This window comes from Castor canadensis, chromosome 13 (genome assembly GCF_047511655.1).
Source record: "Castor canadensis chromosome 13, mCasCan1.hap1v2, whole genome shotgun sequence".
Lineage (NCBI taxonomy): Eukaryota > Metazoa > Chordata > Mammalia > Rodentia > Castoridae > Castor > Castor canadensis.
Window position 1 is genome coordinate 83,889,891 of NC_133398.1, and position 27,232 is coordinate 83,917,122.

Below are 27,232 nucleotides of genomic sequence, written 5' to 3' on the forward strand. Positions count from 1 at the left end.
ACCATCACACCACCAGTAGCCTGTTGAAAGCCTTTTATCCAGCACATTATATCTGACTATTGAGGAAAAAATTACAAGACATAGCAAATGGCAACAAACATGGTATGAAGGGGAAAAAAGCAAGCAAGCACCAGAAACAGACATGGAAGGGATGTTGGAATTATATGACAGAAATTTCAAATAACTATAATTATATGCTAAGGGCTTTAATGGATAAAGTAGACAACATATAGGAATAGGTGGATAATGTAAGCAGAGTGATGAAAATCTTAAAGAACTAAAGGTAAATGGGAGAGATCAAAAGCACTGTATCAGAAATGAAGAATGCCTCTAATTGCCTTTTTTTAGTAGATAGGACAAGGTTGAGAAGAGCATGAGGACATAGCAAGAGAACTCTCCCAAACTGAAAAGCAAAGGAAACAAAGACTGATAAAAGCTGAACAGAATATCTAAGCACTGTGAGGTAACTACAAAAGGTATAACATATGTATAATGGGACTACCAGAAGGAGACAAACAGAAAAAAGAAGGGAAGAAATATTTGAAACAATAATGAGTGAAAATTTGTCCCCAAATTAATGTCAGACAGCAAACCACAGATCTAGGAAGCTCACAGAAACCAAGCAGGATCAATGCCAAAACCAAAAGCTATACCTAGGCATATCATTGTCACACTGCAATGTGTGACAATTTATTTTTATTCAAAAATAAAGAAAAAAATCTTTAAAAACAAAGATGAAAATATCTTACCTACAGAAGAACAAAGACAAGAATTATATGTGAATTCTAGTCAGAAACCATGCAAAAAAAATGTATAGTAAAATAGTTAAGTGCTAAAAAATGAAAAGTAACAATTTCAAACTCTGTGCTCAGTGAAATTTTCTTCAAAAGTAAAACAGAAATAAACATTTTCTCAGACAAGCAAAAATTGAGCAAATTTGTTGCCAGCAGACCTGCTTTGAAAGAAATCTTCTTTAAAGAAAAGGAAAAGAGTGTAGAGCAGAAACTCTGATCAACATAAAGAAAGAGCATCAAGTCTAGCGTTGGTGGCCCAAGCCTGTAATCCTAGGTACTCAGGAGACAGATGAGGGGGATTGTGGTTCCAAGCAAGCCCAGGAAAATAGTTGATGAGACCCTATCCAAAAAAAAAATCCATCACAAAAAAAAGGCTGGTGGAGTAGCTCAAGGAATAGGCCTAGTACCACAAGAAGGAAATAAGGAAGGAAAGGGAAGGTAGGAAAGAAGGAAGGGGAAGCAAGGAAAGGAAGGAGGGAGAAAGAGAGGGAAGGAAGGAAGGAAGATTAAAAAAATGAGTAAGTGCAAGGAAAATAAAAATTTATTTTTTATTTTTATTTTCTTATTCTTAATAGATCTAACAAAATGGTTCATTCAAACTAAAAATAAAAATAGCAATGTATTTAATTGTACTTATGAAATAAAGATAGCAGTGATTAAAGGATAGAAAGGAGGAATTGGTATTATTTTGTTATTATAAAGTATTCACTACTTATAAAGTGGTATTTGAAAAAGAACTTTTATTAGTTGTAAATATATATTGTATACTCTGGACTAACAACAAAGAAAGTTCATCTAGCATGTCAAGAAAAGAGAAAAATAGAATCATATATATGCTTAACTAAAACAACTAAAGAAAGAGTAGAAATCAAAACAAGAAAAAACAGTAGCAACAAACAAGAATAGTAACAAATTGTGGTAAATATTAGCCAAATATCAATAATTACTTTGAATGTCAGTGATCTGAAAGAAATTACTACATATTGTCTACAGAAATACAATTTAAATATAAAAACACAGATAGGATAAAAGTAAATGGATGGAAAAAGATATACCATGCCAATATCAATCATAGACGCTGGGAAAAACCATATTAATTTCAGGCAGAGCTACTTTAAGGCAGAAAAATTAGCAGGGATAGAGGCACTACAAAATGATGAAGGTTTGGTACACCTCAAAGAAAACATAGCAATTCTTAGTGGGTATGCCTCAAGTAAAGCATCAAAACAAAGCCAAAATCTGACAGAACTACAAGAAATGGGTGATTCCACTACTATAGTTGGAGACTTCAATATTTCCCTATGAAATGGACACATCCAATAGGTAGAAAATCAATAAGGACATACCTGAACTCAGCAACACCATCAATCAACATCCAAGAGCCACAGAATATACATTCTTCTCAAGCTCACAAAGAACATTTGCAAAAATAAACAAGTATGTGGACCATAAAGTACACATAGACAAAGTTAAAAGGACAGAAATCATACAGTGCTCCATTTGGCTTTCAACCAGAAATCAATAACAGAACAAATAACTATCATAGTCTAAAATATTTGAAAATTAAGTCCTTATAAATACTTACAAGTAACAGATGAGTCAAAGGAGAAATCTAAAGAAAAATTTTAAAATATGTTAAGCTAAATGAAAATGAACATATGCCAAAATTTGGGAGAAGCTGCAAAAACAGTACTTAGAGGGAAATGCATAGCTTTGACTGCATATATTAAAGAAGCAAAGTCTAACATCAATAGTCTACTTTTCCACCTTGGGTATCTAGAGCAAGAACAGAAAACAAATACAAAGATACACAGTGAGGGGCCCCATAACGATGGTTTTGGTCAGTGCTGGATCACATAGGCAAAAGTAGTCTCATAATATTGTATCACTCTATGACAACATAACTGCTATAATGTTGCATCACAACACATTACTTACATATTTGTGGTGATGGTGTGGTAAGTAAACCCACCATGCTACCAGTAATTTAAAAGTAAAGCACATATACATAAAACATAATAATGATCATAAATGACTGTTGCTGCTTTTGTATTGACTATATTATACTTTTAGCATTATTTTAAAGCATACTCCTTTAATTTATAAAAATAAGTTTACTGTAAACTTACACCAGCAATAGCCTTATCTACCTTGCATTTATCACAATAGGTAAAGTTATTGACCTATGCCATATACATTTGTGTAAGTGTGCCCTATGATGTTCACGCAGTGGTGAAATGGCTTAAGGATGCAATTTCATTCTCTTTGTTAAGCAACACATGACAGTAACAAGACAAATATTGATAAAATTAATAAGTCTCTAAACAGGCTGAGTTGAAAGAGAGAAGATACAAATTACTAATTTGTACAAATTGCTAATTTGTATCTGTTTGAAAAAAATTAACACATTTTCCATGAACATTACAAAAACAATGAATGAGTATCCCGAACAACTCTAAGACCACAAATTTTGTAACCTAAATGAAACAAACCAATTCCTTGAAAGACAAAATCTGCCAAAACTCACATAAAAATCAACAATCCGAATAGGTCTATATGTATTAAAGAAGTTGAATTAATAATTATCATACTTCTAAAACATGAAGCACCACACCCAGATGGTTTCACTGGTTAATTCTACCACACAATTTAGTAAAAATTATACCAATTCTCTACAATTTCTTTTAGAAGATAGAAGCAAAGGGAATACTTTCCAATGCATTCTATGAGGCCAGCATCACTTTAACACCAAAACCCAAAGACTTACAAGAAAACTATAGACCAATATCTCTTATAAACATTAATCAAAAAAATCCTCAATAAAATATTAATGAAGAATCATACACTATGTCCAACTGGATTTATCCCAGATATGAAAGTCTAGTTCAACATTAGAAAGTAAATTAATGTAATCTACCACACCACTGGCTAAAAAATAAGTCATAAGATTATATCGGTTGATAAAGAAAAAAGCATTTGATAAAACCCAGTACCCATTCATGGACAAAACTCTCAATAAACTAGTAATAGAGGAGATCTTCTTCAACTTAAGAAGCACTGTCTCCAAAATAACTACAGTAACATCATACTTAATGGTAAGAAACATGAAGCCTTCACACTCAGACAGCAACAAGGCAAGGATGTCCCTCTCACCACCTCTTTCAACGTAGTTCTGGAAGTCCTAGCTAATGCAACAAGACAAGAAAAAGAAACAAAAGGAATAGTTATTGGAAAAGAGAATTAAACTGTCTTTATTGGCTGATGACATGATTTTCTATGTAGGAAATCTGAGAGAATCAACAAAAGAGCTCTTGGAACTAATGAGTAACTATAGCAAGTTTGCAGAATACAAAGTCAAAATATAAAAGCCAGCATCAATTAAGTAATTACCTCAAAATGAAATATTTAGGCATAAATCTAACAAAATATGTGTGTAAGGAAAACTACAAAACTCTGGTGAACAAAATCAAAGAATTAAATAAATGAGGTGATAGTCTATGTTCCTAGACAGACTCTATATTGTGAAGATGTTAGCTCTTCCTAACTTGTTCATACATTTGATGCAAACCCAATAAAAACGGCAGCAGTTCTTTAGTGGATACTGATTCCAAAGTATATATAAAGAGCAAAAGATTCCTTAAATATTGATGATGAAAACCAGGACTGTGGGATAGGCAAAGTGTGGGGGGTGCTGGTCTGAGCCGGGAAGGTGAAGGAAGGAGATTGAAACTATGGTGTATGGTTGATGGACTTCATGTACCTATGTGTTGTGGAGCTGGGAAACCTCTTGCAGTTGCTTTGAATGGGGTGGGAAGGGGGCTGAAGGAGAGATATAATGGGGGCAATGTAAATAATGTACAATATAAGTTTAATCAGAATTGTCACTACAAATCCTCCCATATAATGAATATATCTTAAGAAAAATTTATAATAAAAGGAGCAAAAGATCCAAGTTTTCCAACACAATGTTAAAGAAATACAGAATACTGACACTTTGGAGCTTCAAAATTTGCTACAAAGCTATCATAATCAAGACAGTGTTGGCAAAAGAATGGTAATGTTGATAATTGTTGGAGCTGAATGTGTATTTGCTGTACATAGTATTTGCTGTATTTTCCTATTTTAGTGTATATTTGGAATCTTCCATAATAGAAAGTTTTTAGCTAAGAGTAAAGGAAAGCAGGAACAAAACTTAATATAAATATGAATGAGTTCTAAAACACAAAATCAATACATTTACTTTAAAAAAGATAGTGTTGGTATCAACAGAATAGTAATCAAGTTGATTAACTGAACAGAATAGAGAGCCACATAAATGTAGGCAACTGATATTTGACGGAAGAACAATGGAGGAAACAGTCTTTTCAACAAGTGGTGTTGGGACAACTACACACACACATGAAAAGAAAACCTAGACCCAGACTTTTACCTCCTTGACAAAAATTAACTCAAAATGGATCACACACCTAAAATGAAAGATGGAAAACTAAAATTTCTAGATCAGATAGGAGAAAATCCAATGACCCTGGGTTTGCAATTACTTCTTTTTTAATTTTTTAAAATTTATTTATTATCATATTATCATACTTGGGGCACATTGTGATAGTTACAAAAGTGCTTATAATTTATCTTAGTTAAATTCACCCCCTCCATCATTCCCCTTTATCACCTTTCTCCCATTGTATAATTGCTTCTTATTTGCAATAAGGTGTTAGACATGAAAGAAAGAATTGGTAAGCTGAATTTCATTAAAATTTAAATTTTATCCTCTGTGAAAGACTTTCAAGAGAATGAAAAGACAAGTCACAGACTGTGAGAAAATACTGCAAAAGAAGTATCTGATAAAGAACTGTTACCTAAAACGAGAAATCTAAGTTATATGTTTGCAATGTAATCTTCAGAGAAGAAAACCATGACTTCCTGGAGGCCTAGGGGAAAGAGGAAAGAGATTCTTGGGATGAAGAGTCAGAATAGACTTCAAGAAGCAGGGGCCAGCCGGGCACTGGTGGCTCATGCCTGCAATCCTAGCTACTCAGGAGGCAGCGGTCAGGAGGGGAGTAGCTCAAGGTGAAGGCCATGAGTTCAAGCCTCCACACCACATAAAAAATAAAAAGCAGGGGCCACTTCAGATATCCAGAGACAAAGGTGGCAGGAAGAACAGGGGAAATACCTCTTCTTCTTTTTTTTTTTTTTTTTTTTTTTTCCGCTGCATACAAAGCTTTATTTCCATTTGGTCCAAAACTTGGGAGAGCTCCGGGGCGGTTAGGAAGCTGCCTAGTGGAGGGGCTCGGGCTGAAGACGGCGATGCAGAGGCGCCCTGCAAGGCTTGGGGGGCCACCGCCTAGTCATGCTTGAGGGTCAGGAGCTCGAACAGATACTCGCCCAGCCCGGCCGGGGGGCCCGCCAGCCGGCGGGGGTTACTCAGGTGGTCGCCCACCTTCTTGATGAGCTTCACCTCCTCGTCCTGGAAGTGGTTCTCCAGGAAGTCACAGAGATGAGGGTCTGTGCGGGCCGAGCCCAGAGCATGCAGATCCAGAATGGCTTGGTTTAAGCTCTTCTCCAGGGTCAAGGCGGCCTCACGGCGTCCAGGGTTTTGCCCCACTCGTCTTGCGAAGGTTTCTGCACGTCCTGGAAGATCGCGCGGCCGCCGCGCTGGTTCTGCATCTTCAGAAGACGCTGGGCACCCTGGCCTTTCTCCTCCGCCAACTCGCGGAAGAAGTGGCCCATGCCAGCCAGAGCCACATCGTCACGATCGAAATGGTAGCCCAGAGAGAGGTAGGTATAGGAGGCCCGCAGATGCAAACTGACCAGGCGGTTGACACCAGCCTCCACCTCGGTGGAATAAATCTGATGAATGTGCGAGGTTGGGCGAGATGGTCCCAGAGGTGACTGGAGAAGAAGATTCCAAAGAAGTTGGTGGCTGAAAAAGAGGGAGTCCCCTGGTCTGTTCCGTCCAAACACTGTTGAAGCAAGAAGCAGATCCGCGGGACCTCCAGGCAGCGCTGAAATACCTCTTCTTAACCCAAATACCTACAACAGGAAAAAAAAAAAAAAAGAGGGAGAGAGATTTGTTGGAAGAAAGTTGAAATGTTGAAGTAGTTTCATGAAATATATGAAACTAATGAAATAAGAATGACAAGATTTATTCATTTAAAAGAAAGGTTTATAGAGTGCCTCATATGTGCCAGTCTACAAAACAAAACTCTGTCCTGGTGGAATTTACAGTCTAGTGTGATAAATTCACACTAAACACAGAAATAAATACACAAACAAATGTGCAATGCTAGTTCAAAGTGCAAATCAGGTAAGAAGAATGATTGGGACACGGAGGGATATGCTAGTATACATAAGTTGGTCCAAGAATGCCTTTCCAACATGGTAACTTTTGAGCACAGACCTAAACAAAGTGAGGAAAGGAAATTAACGTCCCTGGAGTCCAGGCGGTTGGGTTTCTACCCTGGCCTGAGAAGAATTGTCCCCATAAGCTCAGGGAGAAGCTGCAGGTTTCTTCAGAACTAGCTTTAAAAGATATAAAAGTTTTACTTCCACCTCATTCTGATAGATAAGCAGGCATTATGACCAACCAAGATTCAAGGGGAGAATTAGTTCCCACTTCTTGATAACAAAATTCTACAAAAGAATTTGTAGCCATCTTTAATCTTCCAAAGTGGTACAGAAGTTTCTAATTATACTGGGGTTTTTCCTCAGCAGGGACAAGCCAAGAAATGGCAAGTCAAGGCATTTTTCCTGACTGTCAAGAAAAATATAACCAGCAAGCCAAATCATTCCACTGCCTGAGTTATATCAGAGCACCAAACTATCCATTCATTTGCACATTTTGTATGACTATTTTCCTACTTCAGGGCAGGTGAATAATAGAACAGAGACCACACAGGCCACAAAAGTGAACATGTTCACTATTGACTCTTTACAGAAAAGCTTCTGACCATTCCCTGTTCTACCTGTGTGCTGTACCCATCATTCCACATAGGTCCCTAGTAATTTTACTTTTGTTCTTGGCTACAGATCCCTAGAAACAATTAATTCTGCCATAAGTAAATCAAAGTTAAAGAAAATTTACAAAATGAAAACTGATATCCAAGTCAAAAAAAGCATGTGCCTCAACAAGAAGGCAAGCAATGCTGAAACAGATCACAGAAAGCCTAGAGCTAATCAAGACAGAACACACAGAAATGGCTCTCTTCATCCCACACTAAGAACCAGGCAGGTGACCCACTGCAACATCTGTCAACACTTACTGTTTATTTGTTGCTTCGATTTAAAGAGAGGGAAAACATCTACAAAGAAAAGACATTTCTTCTGCAGACTCGATATGAAGTCTGTCAGAAAAGCTTGAGTTTTCATACTCTTAACAACTTTCCAATGAAGGAGCCTCAGATCTACACTGAGGCGTTTTGTCAACTCTAAACACTGCAATCTTGGGCTAAGTTAAAACTAACTAGCAGGTGTTTGGCATGTGTCTCCCACATACCTGATCAATCAGCTAGAGTTGAGTACAACAGTCTCTGGGTCCCAGAAGGTAGAAGCGTCTATTGACTTTGGGGTTCAAGTCAGGTTAGAACTGATGGTTTAATTAACCAAAGGTGTAGTCTTAAGACTATCTGTACAGAAGATGGAAAAGAAGACTATAACTATAACTGATACAGCATAGATTTTATAATAGGCATCTAAGGACTGAATAGTGCACAATGTCCAAGAAAAGCAAAATGTCCTGGAACAAGGTGTCCATGCCACCTTTCTAGATAAAATCATGATTGCTTTTGGTAGGTTCATCATATTTATCTTCTTTCATGATTTGGTTTGTGGGAATGTCCTAAATTCAGAGTGCTGCACCATATCTGAAAAAATGTCATGACTCCCTCATCATTGCTTCATTCTGCTGTTTGTAAGAAGTTTGCTCCCACTACATCCATTCTTATAATCTGTTACAAAAAAAGTCAAGGACTAAACCAAATATAAAACTAAAAGAATCTAATGAAAGTTGTTATATTAAAATTGTGCAATAGGTATTTTTAAAGTATATATTTTATACATTGCAAGAACTTTTGTAAATGTTCTAGCACAACAATAAAAAAAGGAAAACAAAAAACTGCATGATAAATAAGAATAAAAATTAATGATAAATTTGAAAGCAATCAGTTAACCATAACATGAAATAAGTAACAAGGCTTTTAATTGCAATAAATATTTTAAACTACTCAATGCAAAATAAGAAATAAAGTCAGTAAAAACAGTAAATATTTTTAATGTAAAACATAGATTTTTAAAATAATCATACAAGGCCAGACATGATGGCACATGCCTATAATTCCAGCTATTCAGGAGGCAGAAGCAGGAGTATCACAAGTTTGAGGCTATCTTGACAAAGTTAGTGAACCCCTATCTCAAAAACAAAAACTTAGCTCAAGTGGTACAACACTGACTTAGCAAATGAGTTTGATTGCCTTAAAAAATAAAAAAAAAACAAGTAAAAGGAAATGAACATGTTCAGAGTAACAGAGAATAACAGATTTTTAGAAGGTAAAAGAAAGGACACTATAATTAAAAAGAAATTCAATTTTAAAATAAGAAAATAGGAATAAGAGAGATTTAAAGTTATAAATAAAAATGAGTTAATACAAGAGCTACAGAGTAAAATTGGCAAAATTAAAAACAAAAAAGGTAGTAAGAGTTAACAATATAATTACTGCAGACAAGAATAAAAAGATAATATAGCTGCAATTTTATGAAAATATAGGAAAAGATATTGGATATAAGTAATGTGAAACATTATCAAGTTCCTAAAATGAGATACAAATAACAATAAAGAAAACTAAAATGGTATATATCAGGTTGTTAACAGTGCTCAAACAGGACTATATAACAAAATTCTTTTTGTAGTTGTTTTTTTGAAACTTAGGCTTTGCATAGTTTCATGGAAGCTCTTCAATGCAACATAACACCTAAGGATAATTTTTTTTTGGTTGGACTGGGCTTTGAACTCAGGCCTTCAAGCACATGCAAAGCAGGCACTCTACTGCTTGAGCTATGCTTGCAGTCCAATAATATAATATAATATATATATAATATAGTATATAATACATTTTGGCAGCACTGGGGTTTGAACTGAAGGCCTCATGCTTGCTAGGCATGTGCTCTTACCACTTCAACCACTCCCTAGCCCACAAAATTCTTGATTTAAAAAAAAAAATCCTAAAAAGAAAACATAGCTGGAAGCAAACAAACTGGAGGACTCTTCCATAAAATAGAAACATCAACCTACACTGTGAAGAACTCCTAGGACCAGGGAGGCTGGAAGAAAGGCTAGAACAAGAGGCCCTTTCCTCCTCCCTGTCCTGGAGAGAGACATCCTCTGCAGAAGCCCCAGCTACTCCCACCATGCTCCCATGGCAGCATGACCTGCTGGTACACAGGAATACATACAGGTAGGCAGCAGGCAGCAGATTAGGTACAAGACAAGAAAAACTAGGTCAGAGTTTTCCAAATGTAGGTATTAGAAACACAGGCTCAACTGGAGGTGTGGCTCAAGCTGTAGAGCACCTGCTTTCTAAGTGCACAGTCCCGGGATCAAACCCCAGTCCCACCAAAAAAAAGAAACATAGACTCCGTCCTAGAGATTCTGATTCCATATATCTGAGTAAGAGAAAGGGGAACTTAGGGTGGATGCTAATGGTGGTTGTTTATGACTTTCTTTAAGTGGATTGCAGCCCTTTCAACAAGCCCCCTCCCTTAAGTAATTTAATAGTCACCCAAGTTTGGAAAATAACTTAGGATCTTCAGACACCTGAGACTTTTCCATATCCAGATTTCAGATTCAAAACCACAAGTGATGAGGAAAAAAAAGTTTAAAATAATAGCGAGTCAAGAGTTCCCAACCCAGTAAAAGTTGCCACCAATTATGAGCTATACTGGAAAACTGTTGCTTTCATAAGAAATTCAGTTGTTTTTAATGCTTTAAGCTACTGGCAAGAACCAGCAAATTGAGAGAATGCCATGAATACATGTGTCAGTAGTGGCTTTTAAGTATCAGAATATCACCAAAATAAAGTGAGACTCCTTTGATATTGTGTTTCAGGAATTTGATATGTGTTTTCAAATGTATATACTCCACACAATACCTACCTCCTGTGAGATACCAAAAGGAAAAAGATTAAGATGACTCAAAACATTTCCTCTCAACCTCAATAAAGACAGAAACTTTAGGAAACGGTTATATTTATACAGCACACTGCATAAACTATGAACTGCAGATTTGGGAACCTCAGAGCAGACATGGTGAAAAATTCATTATATTTTCTTTCTATCAAATATATTTTGAAAACAAAAATGAAGTATAGAGTCTTAAGTATATTTGTGGTCTGTTCTGATCCCTCTGCAAGGAAGAACTTGACCAAGCTGAGATCAGACAGCTCTCTGTTAGTCTGCCTGTTGTCCCTGGCAGGACATATCTAATGACAGTTAAGGCAGAGGTAAGGACTATTGGCCCAACAAGAACAACTCTGAGGTGCTATGAATGTCTCTAGCTTCCTGGCAGGGAAAGCTGAGAGGACCAGCTGAGGCATTGCCCAACCAAAGGCAATGTCTCCTCTCACCCTCCCTCCCACAGTTGTGGATCCCTAATATTACTCTGCCTGGGAACCCCCCCTCAGTGTGCTCTGAGGACCAAACATGTGACAGTGTTCAAAAATTGATTAATATGAGACTTCCAAATACTCTTGCTCAATTAAGTTATTTGAACTCAAGAGGCAGAAATTGGGAGGAACACAATTTGAGGCCAGCCCAGGAAAAAGTCCCCTATCTCAACCAATGGTTGTGCATACTGGTGCATGTCTGTCATCCCAGCTACCTGGAGAAGCACAAACAGGACGACTGAGGTCCAGCTCTACCTGAGCATAAAGTGAGACCTTATCTCAAAAATAACCAGCACAAAAAGTGCTGGTAAAGTGGCTCAAGGGGTAGAGTAACTGCCTTGTAAGTATGAGGCTCCTCCCCGCAAAAGACATTTGAATTCAATTTTATGATTTCACTTGTTTTCAATTTCACCTTATCTATCATGACCTTTGTTTGAAATAGTTATTTATAATTCTTTATCAGACTGTTTAATAATGAGCCCTCCATTTGTGGATCATGACATGAAACTTCAGTTCATACATGCGTATAAAACATCCCATTTAATTATATTACAAACATCACGTATGTTTCAATACCCAAATCTGCATCTCCAACCCTGACTTCCAGTCAATTTTTTAAAAGTACGTAAGACAATGCTCCTGAAAGTACTGCAGACACTTCAAATACATTAAACTCTGCCTCCCTCCCAAACCGCCTGTCCCCCTCTACATTCTCGATTTCTTCCAGTTGACCTACATCTATATAGTAAGCCAGCTCAAAATTTGAAGAGTTTGGCTCCTCTCCTTTTCTTAGGCTGCTAATATTGGTTCATTTGACAAATTCTGTAAATTCCATACATTTATGTCACACCTTGTCTCCTCTCCTTTTTACACTAAAAGCAGATTTCTGTTCTTGTCACCCAGCCCATTGTCATATCACCCAAATGTCAGGAAGACACCAGGACCTGAAAGTTCCAAACATGTTTCACCAACACAGTCAGATTGGCCTTTCCTTGGAATAGTTCTGACTTTTTATCTTTCTTTCTCAAAACCTTTGAGAGGACTCCTAATGCTTTTGTATCAAAGTCCAGGCTCTTTAGCCTGACATTAAATACCCTCTGAAACAGCCCCACTCTAAAGATACAACTGTTCAATTTTGCACACCATTAACAGTAAAGGGAACCATACGCTGTTCCCTAGCCATCCAAGCCCTTTCTTATTCTCTTAATTTTCTCATGTTTTGGCTTTTCCTTTCCCTGTCCAATCCAAGGTCACCTAATTCCTATCCACATTGGAGGGAGGACTCATCTCGAGTCACGTCTTCTCCACAAAGCTATCCCTAAACCTTCTAGCTAGAAGCAATGTGTCCATATTCAGAACTCCACCTGCAGTCAGGGTGCCTGTCTTATAGCTACTATAATTTTCTCAGTATCACATATAGTCACTGCCCTGTCTACACTTATCAATGTAGAAATAAAGTCTCTGAGTCTTCTTTTCCTCAAAGGTTGCAGCAAAAATAAATCTTCCAACCTTCTTATTAGGTGTTCAATGCATACTTGACAAATGAATTAAAACAAGACTGGTTTTCTGTAAGCACAAAAAAGACTTGTATGTGTGGAGAGGGAGAGGTGGAAGAAGAGAGAAAGGAGAGGAAGACAAGGAGAGAGAGAGAGAGAGACTGACTCAGATTTAGTTAATTTTAACTCTTCATTTTTTGGTATTCTCATTGCAGGGGAGACAAGATGAACATGAGTTAAATATTACTTTACATTCAAATCAGTAGTTATGATGATTAGTCTTGATTTTCAACTTGAATAGACTGAGAGACTATAAGACATTGGTAAAGCACACCTCTGGGTGAGTTTTGAGGGTATTTCCAGAGATGATTATTAGATCATGAGGTTTCTGACCTAATCAATAATTTAATCCACTGACGGCTTCAAAATTTGAATATACTTCTGGAGGTGGTGGGACTCTGGAACGTGGGGCCTTCCTAGTTGGAGGAGGTGGGTCACTTGAGGTATATCTTTAAAGGTTGCATCTTGGCCCTGACTCCTTCCTGATACTCCTCTTTGCTTCCTGGCCTCCATGAAGTGAGCAGCTTTCTGTGCGGAGCCCTTCTTCTATGATGTTTCTGCCTTGCCATTGTTCTAAAACAATAGATCCAGCTGAGCTTGGACTGAAACCTCTGAAACTTGGAGCTGAAATAAACCCTTCCACCTTTAAGTTGGTTTGCTCAGTTATTTTGTCACAATAACAAAGATACAATAACCTAAAAGTCTTTCAACAACAACAAAAAAAAAAAACAGCCTTATGTCCTGTTAATGATCAAGAATTATTATCTCTTACATTTTATTTTGTCTGTCTATATGTTTGCTTCAGTTTGACTTAAGGAATATTGTCCTTTAAAGATTGCACAGGAAATGACAAATAATTTTGGGGGGCGGTACTGGGATTTGAACTCAAGGCATCATGCTTGCTAGGTACTCTACCACTTGAGCAACTCCGTGAGCCCTTTATTGTGTTGGGTATTTTTTAGATATGGTATTGAAAACTATTTGTCTGGGCTGGCTTCAAACCACAGTCCTCCTGATTTGTGCCTCCTGTGTAGCTAGAATTACAGGCCAATAAATAATTTTTTTAAAGCTGTAATTTGTTAACATTTTCCCTGTCCTAGGAACTGTATTAAGTGCTTTGTAAGGATCTCCTCAGAATTTCCAACATACTCAAAGGCAAATTATCTTCTTCCTTAAAGGATGAGGAAGCTGGAGCTCAGAAAGGTTCAGGCAGCTCAAAAACAGCAGAGTCAGACTTCAACCCAAATCTGTCTAATTCAACATATCTATTCTTATCTACTGACATATACTGCCTCCCAGGTTAAAAATAGCTATTAATCTGAAGTAAGAATGAAGCTCAGTGGTACAGCACTATGCAGGAGACCATGGGTTTGATCTCCAACACAACAAAGAAAAGATGGATTAAAAACAACTATTAATCTGAGGACATGACTTCAAAATATTAGTAAACTATGTGGCTTCAGTGAGGGGTATTAAGAAGTGGATAGTGGAAGCAGGGTAGCAGTCAGGGTCAGATCAGAGACCAGAAACCATGCCAGTTATTTTAACAGAAAGGATTCAATATGAAGAATGTTAACTACCTATAAAGTAAACCAGATAGCTCAAAAGGCAAGAAGAAAACCAAGTTATCAAGGAGGTGAGAATGAAAGGTTCCACCCCTAAGGCAGGAGAAGAGGTGGTAATGAAAAGGAGAAGGTGAAAGCATTGAAACTTAACAGCTTAAAGAAGGGGACTCACACAGTTGTAACAGCTGGAAAAGCAGGCCTTAACTGGTGCTGAAAAAGTTAGATTCAGCTATTGCAATTAGAAGGAACTCCTGTTGCCAGGATGAAACACTGTGGGAGAGATACTCACAGGATCAGGAAGCAGACATGAGTAAATCCATTCTTCCTCACCTAGCCCTTCTAGGGCCTCAGCCCAAGTACCACAAAGATACAGAGTATAGAAGGGTGGATTTGAACGTGATGGGCAATAACCTAAGAAGTGGCACAAGAAGGGTTGTGATCCCCAGCAACATACACACCACACCACACACACACACACATAAACACACAAACACACACATACGTACACACACACAGACACACACATACACATACACACATACATACACACACACACATCACAAGAAGGATAAAAGTGAAGATAAATCTATTGACATGTGACATTTGTGTGGTTGAAAGTGAAGTTAAATAATATAGGACAGATCTCTTGCCTACTAAAAGTAAATCTGTAAAGATCTCCAGGTAGGAACATTGGAACTTGTCTATGTCATGTTAAAAAGAGGGAGAATGATGGAGAAGATGAACCAAATTGGGGTACATTGTATGCATAAATAGAAAAGTTACAACAAACCCCTTTGTATAAATATTATATACTAATAAAAAAAATTTTTTAAAAAGATCTCCAGTTGGGGACCTGAAGGCAAGTACAGTCACTGCCCCTTACCACAAGGGATATGTTCCAAATTCCCCAGTGGATGCCTGAAACTACAGATGGTCCCAAATCCTGCATCTATACATAATACCTATAATAAAGATTCATTTACAAATAAGGCACAATAAGAGATTTCTAAAACAACTAATAATAAAATAGAGAAATTATAACAATACACTGTAATGAAAGTTATATTTTCTTTCTCTCTCCCCCCCATCACTCAAAGTATGTTTCAAATCACAGTTGCCAACAGGTAACTAAAACTATGGTAAGTGAAACTATGAATAATGGAAATGAAGATAAGGGGAGACAATGATAAAAGAAGATACGAATAGATTTCCTGACTTCAAAAATCCAATAACAGCTCAAGAAAACACCACCAAGACAAATAACTTGTGATCTTGAGGAGGGGCATAAAAAGAAAAATTGTAATAATTGGTAAAGTGCTGTTAATTCAAACCCCAAGGAATGCTCAAATGCCATCGTTTCACACTAGAGGTCACCCCCGGTAAGAAAATATAATTGTATTGCTCTTTATTGTCCCCCTGAAGCTGATACAATATTGGAGAGCTGCTCCTTACTGTAAAGAGATTGGATTTTTATGAGACTGGCATGCTAAGCAGCTTCCTCGTCAAGTAAAATACTGTATTAAGCAGAATTCACTTTCTTACTGCAGTGAGAAGCAGATATATTGACTATATAGTACAGTGGGCAGGATTCATTACATGGAATCGCTGACCTATTTCTAAGACATCAACTCTAATCAGAGGTAGGTCAACAGCATTGTTAAGAAACAATGTGCTGTATATAATATAGATGACATTAGGTATTATTTTTAAATTGGGAAAAACACTCACCTCTTTCAATAGAAAACAAGTATACAGCATGAAATAACTGCACCAAATATTTTAACAAACTTATTAATTTTGGAATTTAATGCAAAAATGCATTAAAGGCATTCACAGTTTAGGAAATTAGGCAGAATGTCCTTTCTGCATCATTTAATGGCAAATTATGATCATTCAAGGGCATCTCCTGGAAATGATACCTGTTAAAACTCTTAATGGTGAAGAAACCTTGTTAGCAGAATTCTAATTTTTTTAAATTATTTATATACACTAAGAATGAACTAATCCTTCATTGACAAGATCACACATTGCTATGGTCACTTTTATTTCACCTCCATGTCAGTGCTGCTTTGATATTTGTGCCCCGGACCTCACTACACACAAATCCCTTTTTGTCGTTGTTACTGTTGTTGATGCTTAATTACCTTCCAATATTTTGGTCTTTCTGCATTAATTATTGGAATTTTCAAAATATACCTTTTTTCTTTATACGTCATTCCAGGTTTAATTCTTGGATGCATGTTTTTTAAACAATCCAGGGATCCTTGGCTCCCTCGCTCACACGTTTACCAATTCATATGGCCTAATGAAATAAATACAAAAAACCCCATCACAATTGTTTGTCTTTCCAGTGATTTTATTAGATATAAATAGATGGTGGTAACAGATGATAGATAGATAAATAGATAGATAGATAGATAGATAGATAGATGATAGAAGCAGACATTTATTATATTCTACTTTGTATTTATAGTATATCATATTTTCTCATTCTACTATTCTTTAGCATCATACATGCTGCCACTGGTAGTTTATTTTCACAATCCATCACTTCTCATATTGCAAGAAGTTCTCATGTTGGAGCTACATACCATGTTTAGTACCAATGTTTGATTATTACACTCACTCACTTGCTACCTGCTCAATTCCTTTGCCCTACTTCCTTTGCCTCAATTCCTTTCTTCTATTATGTTCTATGAATAAACTCTAACCCTGGTTAAACTTATCCTATTCTTTTCTCTATGAAGTTGAATGATATGATGGGAAAAAGTCAAATATTAAAAATAGTAACCAGACAAGCAAAGGATTTCTTAATCATCCAAACATAGTCCCATGATATACTCACTTTCAAATATGAATTTTTAACATTTTTTTCTCCTTAAGTCTCCAGCACAACTCTTCACTCAACACACATATACACACAAGCTCTTAAACAAAGACGTCTCATATTTGACCCACTGGCCTCCTAGATCTGTTCCTACAGCCTCTGGCTTTCCTTCCCTATGATGAGGTGTGCCTGCTTGTATATATCCTTCCATCTGTGCTTAAGACTTCATCCTTTTCCAGCTTCTCCTGGCATCCATTCATTTCCTGATCATCAATTTCTTCCTCTCTATTAAATATGCATTCTTCATATTCTTCATCAAGACCCATTGTTATCCATTTGCACTCCATAAAACTCATTGAACACATGATCCACTGGAGTACCTTTCTGCTCCTTTTCATGGCAAAAATTCTCAAGTGGCTAATTTACAGCCCCAGGCTCTACTTCCTGCTGCACCCGTTATCTCCTTAGCCCATTATCCTTCCTGCACAACCTATTCTTATCAAAGTTAGCAGTTAACCATCACTAAACCCCACCATGCTTCCAAATTTATTTGGCACTTAAATTTCTTCATTGTACTCAAATTCTTAGCAAGAATAGGCACTAGTGTCCCTCAATCCTCATTAGAACACAACTGTAATTTTTATGATTTTACAATTTGCTGGTTTTCTTCCTTATTTATCAAGTACTTCCTCTCAATCTCTTTTTTTGCATACCTTGCATCCTCCAATTCACATTTGCAAAGTTCGAGTGTTCCAGGACTCCTCAACGCTCCACTATTCTTCATCTACCATGTTTTTCTTGGTGAGCTTTTATGCAGTCACTTGGTTTTAAATACTATCAGTGTAGAAGATTATCAAATCTGTACCTCCATCACTGGCCTCTCCATGGAGCTCTAAACTCTAAAACATAATTAACTTCAATTCTATGCTTAACATTTCCACTGGAATGTCTAATCATCTAATTAATCCTATTATGGTCAGAGCTCTGATTTCGGTATCCTAGCCATTGCACACTCCACCCCCCTACTCCCCATTGACCACCTAGTGCTCAAGTCCAAAATTTGATTCCTTTCTTCCTTCATTCCTCCTTCCTAACATGAAATCTCTTAAGAAGTTATAACATATCCATCTCTAAAATAGATTTTAAATCTATTCATTCCTTTTCATCTCTACTGTATTAGCCACTTCCAGTTGCAATCATTGTCACCTGCATGACAATGTTGTTCTGGTCTAACCTCATTGCTTTGATTTCACAGAAAAAAATGGGCTATATTTTTAAAGCATAAATTCGCTCATGTTACTTAACATACTATCAATCCTTCCACTTCCCTTTGCATAGAGAATGAAATCCTAAACCTTTTCTACTATCTAGAAGAATCAGTGTGACATGAATTATTTCTACCCCTTTCAGCCTTATGACCTACCACTCTCTTCCTAGATCTTTATATTTCAGCTGTTTTTATTATTCAAACTCAGAGATGGGACCTCTGGGAAATAATACATTATTTGGAGGTGGAGCCCTCATGAATGGGATTAGCGACCTTACAAATTATCTCTCTCTCTGTCTCTCTCTCTCTCTTTCTCTCTCACCTCCCTCTCTGTCTCTGTCTCTCCCTCCAGCAGCAAGAAAGTATCTGTCTGCAAACCAGAAGGTGGTTGTTACCAGAACTGGACCATGTTGACATCCCAATCTTGGACACCTCCCCTTCTATGGTATTTTGCTAAATTACACTAAACAGACAAAGACATTCAGCAATTTGTCTCTGTCTCAAGGCCTCCACTCCACCCTCTTCGAAGAAGACTCACTTCCAAATCTTTGTTTGGCTAACTCATGTCACTGAGAAAATCTATCAGTCTTCAACATACTGCCCTGTTATAGTTCCTTTGGAATACATTGCTGTCAGAAACTTTCTTATCCCCCTTTTGCCATTCTTTATTTGCTTTTGCATGTTTCAGCTCTCTCAAGGCCAAGAACCAAATGAATCTCATTCACCACTGTACCAAGATCCTAATGCATAGAAGACACTAAATATGAATCAAAGGACGCTGAGAAGAAGGAAATGGGGTTTAAAGATTTTTCATAAGGTTAATGATTTGACTACTTGCAGTTTCCCTAACAACTATCTTTCCAGTATTCCCAACTAAATTTCATCTCTGTAAGTTCATGCGTAACAAAGTACAGAGTACAGCTTAGCTCAGAGGCAGGGCTCTGTTAAATAAAACTGATCTGACAGGATCAGACCACTGGGGTTTGGTCATTCGCATTCTGGATGGCTGGAAATGATAATGTGCCAAACCTCCTTGGGTACTCAGTGAACCACACTCTCCACCATCTCCCTCACACTCCAGGCAATTACCCATCTGGTTTGCCTAGCTCGCCTGGTTGTGTTTGAATAAAGTTGCTCAGCTGAAAGTGAATGGTGTGTGTCCAACCTGAAAGGTTGCCTCCAGCAGTTGTAGCCCAAGTCTACTTTAATCTGCAGCCACCCTCTCTAGACAAGCGTCAGAATTCCTCCAAATAGCAGCAGGACATTTGGAAAGACAGGAATAAGAGTAAAACCCAAGGTAGAAATCAAAAGATCTGAGTTCTAATCCCTGTCTGTCTAATTCACTGTGTGACTTGATCAAATCCCCCTGCCACTCTGAGTTTCTGTTTTCCCTGCTGCAAAATATGGGGTTCATGCTAGGTAATCTCCAGGAATTTCTTCCAGCTCTAACATTCCAGACTTGTAAACCACCAAGTGGTAGGCATTTGCCAAGTTGCAAATTCTCCAACCCAGCAAGCCAGCTGCCAATGTAGGATAGGTAGCAATATGACTGCCCTTTGGGTTTTTTATGTTTGCCCAGAACCTCCTAATTATGAGGTTACCCTCAGCACACCCCTTTAATATAGATGGGTGGCAAACACCAACTAACCTGCTTTGCTGAAGGAGGAAGTAAGGCACATAATGATTAAGTGACTTGCCCTTCATTTACCAAAGCAGTGGTCGGGCAGAGACTAGAAACCAGGACTTGGGTTCCAGATCTGGATTCAGGGTGAGGCCACAAGCCCTGCTGGAGCATGTGGATGCTTTGATTTGTTTTGTGTTTTATTCTGAAATAGATGAAAAATTCTGTGATTGCATTCTTTTTTTTCTGAACAAGTCACTGCTCTCAGAACTAATGCAATTGGATAAAAGACAGCTCTATTTACTTCAGCAAACAGCCTAAGGAAATTTTCTGCTGCCAGGCAGCAAGGTAGATGGGGAGAGTATAGACTTTGAAGTAAGAGACATTGGTCTTTGTTTTTGAGCAAATATTTTGCTGGGTATTATGACAGCACAAATAAGATATATAATACTCAGTTCCACTTGTAGTTGTGCCAAGTATTAACAAGGTGCTTATTTCTCGGAGTTCTGATTTTCTCCTAACTAAAATATGACTGATAAAACTTGCCCATAATATTCTTGCAAGGATGACATGTGATGTGAAAAAGCAATTGCCCTCATTGTGATTTCTCAATTCATTAGTGCTTTTCCCACTTTCATGACCTCCTTATCTAGACAAAGAAAAATAAAGTACCTCCTATCCATACAGTGTTCCATCCACACCCAAAGCCCTCTGCCGTTCAGATCACCTGATTCAGAAGGATCCAGGCTACTAAAGCAGGTGCCTATCACCCATGGGTTAGGGATACCCTGGAACCTCAGTACCAGCCTTGCTAAGGCGCATCATAAGAAATGAAGGAGTTTGTCCAAGGGACTATCTAAGCACCATTAAGAAGGGTATATAAGGGTCTGGTTGGTGTAAGGATTAAAAAAAAAAGGAAGGGTATATGCAAGGCTTATAAATGTCTAGATATAAAGTGTGCAGATCCAAGTTTTATGATTTTTTGCCAGCACCATTTCACATTACAACCAAATATCTCTACTCTTCTAAATAACTACTTCAAGCAGAGCATGGTGGTACACACCTGTAAACTCAGCACTCAGGAGGCTAAGACAGGAGGATTGTGAGATTGTGAGTTTGAAGCCAGCCTGGGTAATATAGCAGGATCCTGCCTCAAAAAAAAAAATCTTTAAATAGCATTTCAGCCTGCTTGCTTGTCCAGCTGCCTGGCCTCTATCCTTCTACAAGCAGGCGCATCTGTAGAAGTCAGAGGATGAGAAAGAAAGGACAAAAGGTAGAGACAAGAACACAGTTCAATATGGCAAATTTCTTATCTCAATTTGTTTCCTTTTCTTCCTTCTTGGAGATTAAGAGAATAACATTTTCTATCATCAGGCATTCTCTCCAGTCTAAAATAAGGAACTTAAAGTAAGGTGACATACGGCAGACAAATGTACATGGAGATAGTCTATGTCCTTCCAATGTCCACAGAGCCTTGGCGTCCCTAGTCTGGCCCCACTCCCTGTGTAGAGTGTGGTCATCTGCAGGTGGGTGGGCTCGTTGATGCTCAATTTCCTCATCTCTGTAAAATAAAGGAGGGTAGGAATAAATTGTCCCCAGGTACTTACTAGCAATGAAGGTCTACAAATCCTAGGAAAATGCAAGAAACTGAACACAGAATCCATACAAGGCTTACACTCACTGTGTTCATAGAGATCCAATCTGTCCGAGGGTTCATGAACATTTTCATGGCCTCTGACATAACATTGTTTCCATTTTTCTTTAAGAGAGAAAGAAGTTTTATTTCTCTGAGAGAAATATCATATGTACAAACTATGCATTCCAACAATATGTCATTAACAAATTTCCCAGATATTTAGATTTTTAAAAATCCAAAGATTATATTTTGAGAAACTCTGACCTAGAGACAAGTACTCCAAGGGAGGAGACAAGCACTTGTAATTTACTCCATTTGTATTCTTAGATGTTTAATAACAAGCATGTATCTTTTGATTAATTTTGTAACATATCCAGACAACAATAGTGAACACATCATTTTAAAGTGATTATTCCCAAACAGATTAGAGCACTGTTTGAAAATACAGATTCCCAGGTCTTACTCTGCATCTACTCAATCAGCCACTCTGGGAAGGGTGTGTAGGAGGTGGGGACACCTACATTCACAAAGCCCCTGAGGTGGTGCTGTTGGCTGCCGGGACTTGAACACCACTGTTAAGAAGCAAAACCTCCGCAGCCAAGTCTGGCAGGCACTGCAGTGTCTTCTCTAGGTGCCCAGCGGAAGTCATCTCCCCCTTGCTCGTGAACATCTGTGATAATCATCCGCGGAGAGCCAGCTTGTTTGTTAATGGGGGAAAGAAAAGCTATTTACCTAGTTTGCAAGCCAAGGGAGAGCTTAATTAATGTCAGAGCAGATAGGATTTCCTCTCTTTCTTTGCCCTAGGAACTCACAGGAATGACGAGAGGATTTTTAATTAATGTTTGAAAATCATTTCTGAGATCCCTGGATGAGAGGCATTGGAGAAGGGCATGATATGATTTATTGTTGTTATTCGTAGTAGTTGTATTAATAGAAATAATGAAGTTCTCTAAAGTGATTTTCTTTTTCTTTTTTTTTTTTTTTTCAAAAAGCTATGACATCAATCACCGGTGTGTTTTCGTGGCAAAAATTTTTGGACAGAATAAGGAGAGATAAAAGAGAAGACACCTTTCCTATTTAATTTTTATTCATTAGAACTAGGTAACATCTTCACTCTCATATAATTTGATGAGAATGTCTCACATTTTTCCTAGGGAAATTAAACACTACTATGAATGTCTCTGTTACCAGAGAAAGATTCTGCAGGAACATTGTCATGAAGGAGAGACTTTAAAACTGGGAAACAGAAGATCTGAATTTCCATTTGCTATCTACTGAGTGACCGCTTATTGTTATTAAGCCTCGGGCAGGCCAAGTTAAGTTTCTTTATTGTTAAAATTGAGAGATTTTGAAAAATACTCTACCTGACTTACAGATTAATGAGGACAAGAGGAGATGATGAAAGTAGGAAAATTTTATGTCTATAAGTTGCTACACAGATTTTATCAATGATAATGATGAAGAGTGTATTGATTCTGCCCACAACTCCAATTTCAAGATGGTAGAAATGAATGTACTATTTATTACGGACTTTGTATATATAATTTTATGTTACAAAGTGAAATTTGTCTCCAAATCTCATAATAAAAAGCAGCTTTATAAAATTTAGGAAGTTAAGTAGTACTTTGAGGCTCACAATAAAAAGCAGCTGGCTCTGCCCAGCATCCCCCCACACAATTCTTATTTCCAGTGGTGCTACTTTTCATTTCGTTAGCTTTATTTTGATATTTATTTCTGTGTTGCCAATTAACGTGATTGAACTGCATATCTTGCTTTGTATAAATATCAACCATTATTCATTGCCAATTATGATAGATATTATATTTTCTTATACTGCCAACCTCACTTTTCCTCTTTTCTACAGACACACTTAAATTTACTTTTGTTGAAAGAAATATTCACTCTTTACATAATTATGACCATATAACTATTAATTGTTTCCTAGCCAGCTCATTTGCAGCATATATATCTCTTTTATTTTCCTACAGTTATGTTTTTAATTTGCTTAAATTTCTATTTCACACTGGTTCTCTCCATATACTCTCACAGAGCCATGACACTCCTCTTAATACTACTTCTGTATTTCCCACCCAGTCAAGTTCATCAGATAACATTGCCTTCCCCCCTCACACACCCCCTCTCTCCCTCTCTCTCTCTCTCTCTTTCTCTCTCTCTTCCCTAAATACTCCTCTCCTGGAGCCCGGTGTCTTCCTCCTAAATTGAGGCTGATAATGTGCCCAGCCTTCTGCGTACCTACCATCTTGGGGCTTCCTTTTGCCATCTTCAGAACATTATTTAGCCTTTCTCCTGTGTTGGATTCCTTGTGTCTTTTACTCCATGGTTTTCTCTTTATTAATTTACTCATTTTTCTGGTAAATGTCTTCCAGCAGCCCCCTGAAAAGGATACACTGATAAAGGGGATCCTTGTAACTGTTTGAGTTGTTTCAAGTCTCAGAATATGTATGATATACCACCAGCTGACTGACAGCATTTGGGATGTTTCCAAATTTCATTTTTTGCAAACTCATGATCAGTTAAAGTTTTTGTAGTGTTTCCTTCCATGAGTGGGTAATTTTCTGTGGTAAATGTACTTAGAAGTAGCACTTTTGGACAGTAAAATGGGAATATCTTTAATTATGTAGATACTGCCAAATTACCCTCTAAAGTAATTTCTCCCAATTCACATTTCGTGAGAAGGGTGAAAGTGTTCCCACTTAGGTCAGTTTTCATTTATTATGCAGGGCACTCAATGAGCCCTTTCAGTCTGGAGATACACATCCTTTAGCTCTCAGAAAGTACCCAGCAGTATTTTCTGAATGATTATTTCTTTCAATTTTTATTCTTCCTATAACTTGTAAAAGAAATGTGGACCTCCTAGATATATTCTCTGATTTTCTTACCTTTATTCTTATATTGTTCATTTTCATTGTTTAAATTTTTTCATTGCTGCTATCAAGTGTATCTTTTTAATTGACACATTAAAAATCATATGTATTTATGGTATACAGTATGATGTTGAAATATACATTACCTCCTATGCTTTTTTTATTTTTGGTAAGAACTCTTTAAATCTACTCTGTTAGCAATTTTTAAATACATTACTATACATTATACAATAGTGCTATTATCCTCTTCCTGGAAAATTTCCTAACCACTTATTCAACATTTTTGTTGCAAATTTTTAAGTTGAGTTAGCACATTTTTCAAAAATCACTTTTTTTCTCCATTTCTTTTTCAAAATTATCTGTGGTCACTTGAATTAAGTATATGTTTTCTTATTCCTGAGAATATTAGTTATAGTTAGTTTTTTCCACTTTATTTCCTCTGGTATGTCTATTTTTGTTTTGTTTTGTTTTTATGAATTATCTCCACCCTAATTTTGTGTGTGTATGTTTGTGTATGCATAGTGGTTAGTACTAGGGTTTGAACTCAGGGTCTTGTGTTTGCTAGGCAGGTACTCTACCACTTGAGCCATGCCCTAAGTCAAGCTTCTTTCCTATTTTTGGAACTGCTTCTTTAATATCTGGAATCCCTTAGGTATTTTAAAGTAATACACTCAAAAACAATATGAGAGTCTTTGTATCCATGGGCAGGATTTTTAAGAGAAGGCATATGGAAACTTCTATTAAACACTCCTATCTCCCAGCCCAACCATATATCAACCACACTACTATAATTTTTGTCCTTCAGTCTGGATTCTCTCTGACCCAGTTTCTCCAGAAGATAAGTAAATCTCAGGTCTCCATGTATGCTCTGGAGGGAGGGAAGCTCCTGGTAAGAGAAAGGGCAACTTGACATCCAATAATTAACTATCATTCCAAATGAATCTAATATACATAGAGAGATAGACTGATTGATTGATATTCAAATAACACAGTTCAAGAAATATTAAAAACAGAGATCAGAAATCCCACTCCCAGTTCTGAACTATTAAGTTGTAGTAAAAAGCAACTAAGTGACTGAAATATTAATTTGTACTTTATATTACTTTACCAAAGACCATATATCAATAAGTTAACTCCAAAAAGGAAAAGATGTTAGTAAATTATTTTAAATTCTCTTTCAAATGCTAATAAATTCTTGAAACTCTTGACTTCTTCTGTGTGTCTAGATATAATGTGATATAGATGACCAAAACAAGATTTAAAACAGTAGTAATGAACTCACTGTTGATCCAGCACAAATCAATCTCTTTTGTTTTAGATCATGTTTGGGGCTTCTCAGTAGTCTTGGATGTAAGCAAATCTGAGCAGAATCCAAGTCATTCCTCAAATCACACTACTCTAAATTTCTCTAAACTACTTTCTAACTTTATTTATTTCTAATATTACATTTGCTTATGCCAACAGTGGTTGATCACTACTTTTGCTGTCATTGTCACTGTAACCTTCTCAACAGCCTGTTCTTCTGCCTCCAAAAGTTCCTTCTCTTCTGCTTTCAAACATGGAGATGGCTCATATTCCTTGGTAAACACAGATGCATGACTCCAATCTGCAAATTCTTCTGAATCCTATTTATCTTTCAATTTCTAAGTCACTACCTAGTGACTAAGAAATTGCTTCCTTTACTGCCTCTAACTCTTGCAATCTGATTCCTGCCTTACTCCAGAAACTCCTTAGAGTTGTAATGTCATCATCCTTATGCTCGCCCAAACTTCCTTGACAAATGTCATGTCCTGATGGCCATGTTAAGCTCCTACTTTGACACTTTTGCCCATGTACTTTGCTGCTCTTCTCACTACATGACCAAATAGTGTCAATTCTTGAAGGTACAGGTCAAATCTCTCACACTAATAGAAGCCTTCCCTAACAACACTTAGAAGTACTCCCTTTAATTTCTTGCTTCCTGTTGTATTTATTTGGTACTTCCACATACTGCCATAAATTACTTTTGCATGTACTTATTCAATTGAAACTTCCTGAAGACAAAACTTTTTCCCTCATATTAAGCTTATTTTTAAAAACTTACAAAGTTAATTTAAATGCACTTAGCAGTCTGAAATTACTTTCGTGTCTCCAAAATCATTTATTTGGCCTACACAGAAAAACCAAAAAGAAAATCAGACTACTCTTCTTGTATTTGGCAAAACACTTACTTTAAAAGGTTTCCACTACCAGAAATGTGGAGCCAAGAGTACTTGCAGTTATTTAATTTTAAAGGAGATACAGATTTACTTCATTCTACAAACTTATCACCAATTTGTGAAGTTTATGTAGAAAAGATTTTTGAAAAAAATGTTCTGATGAAACTTATACAAATCTTAGAAAGAAAACCAAACACTGTGTAGTCTATGAAATAAAAGAACTGAAAGTAG

General features: G+C 37.1%; 1 pseudogene; it reads right to left on the minus strand.

Annotated features, from left to right (window-relative positions):
• Positions 1-5,997: 5,997 nt before the first annotated feature.
• Positions 5,998-22,601, minus strand: LOC109696651 (ferritin light chain pseudogene; annotated as a pseudogene).
• Between the last annotated feature and the right edge of the window lie 4,631 nt (positions 22,602-27,232).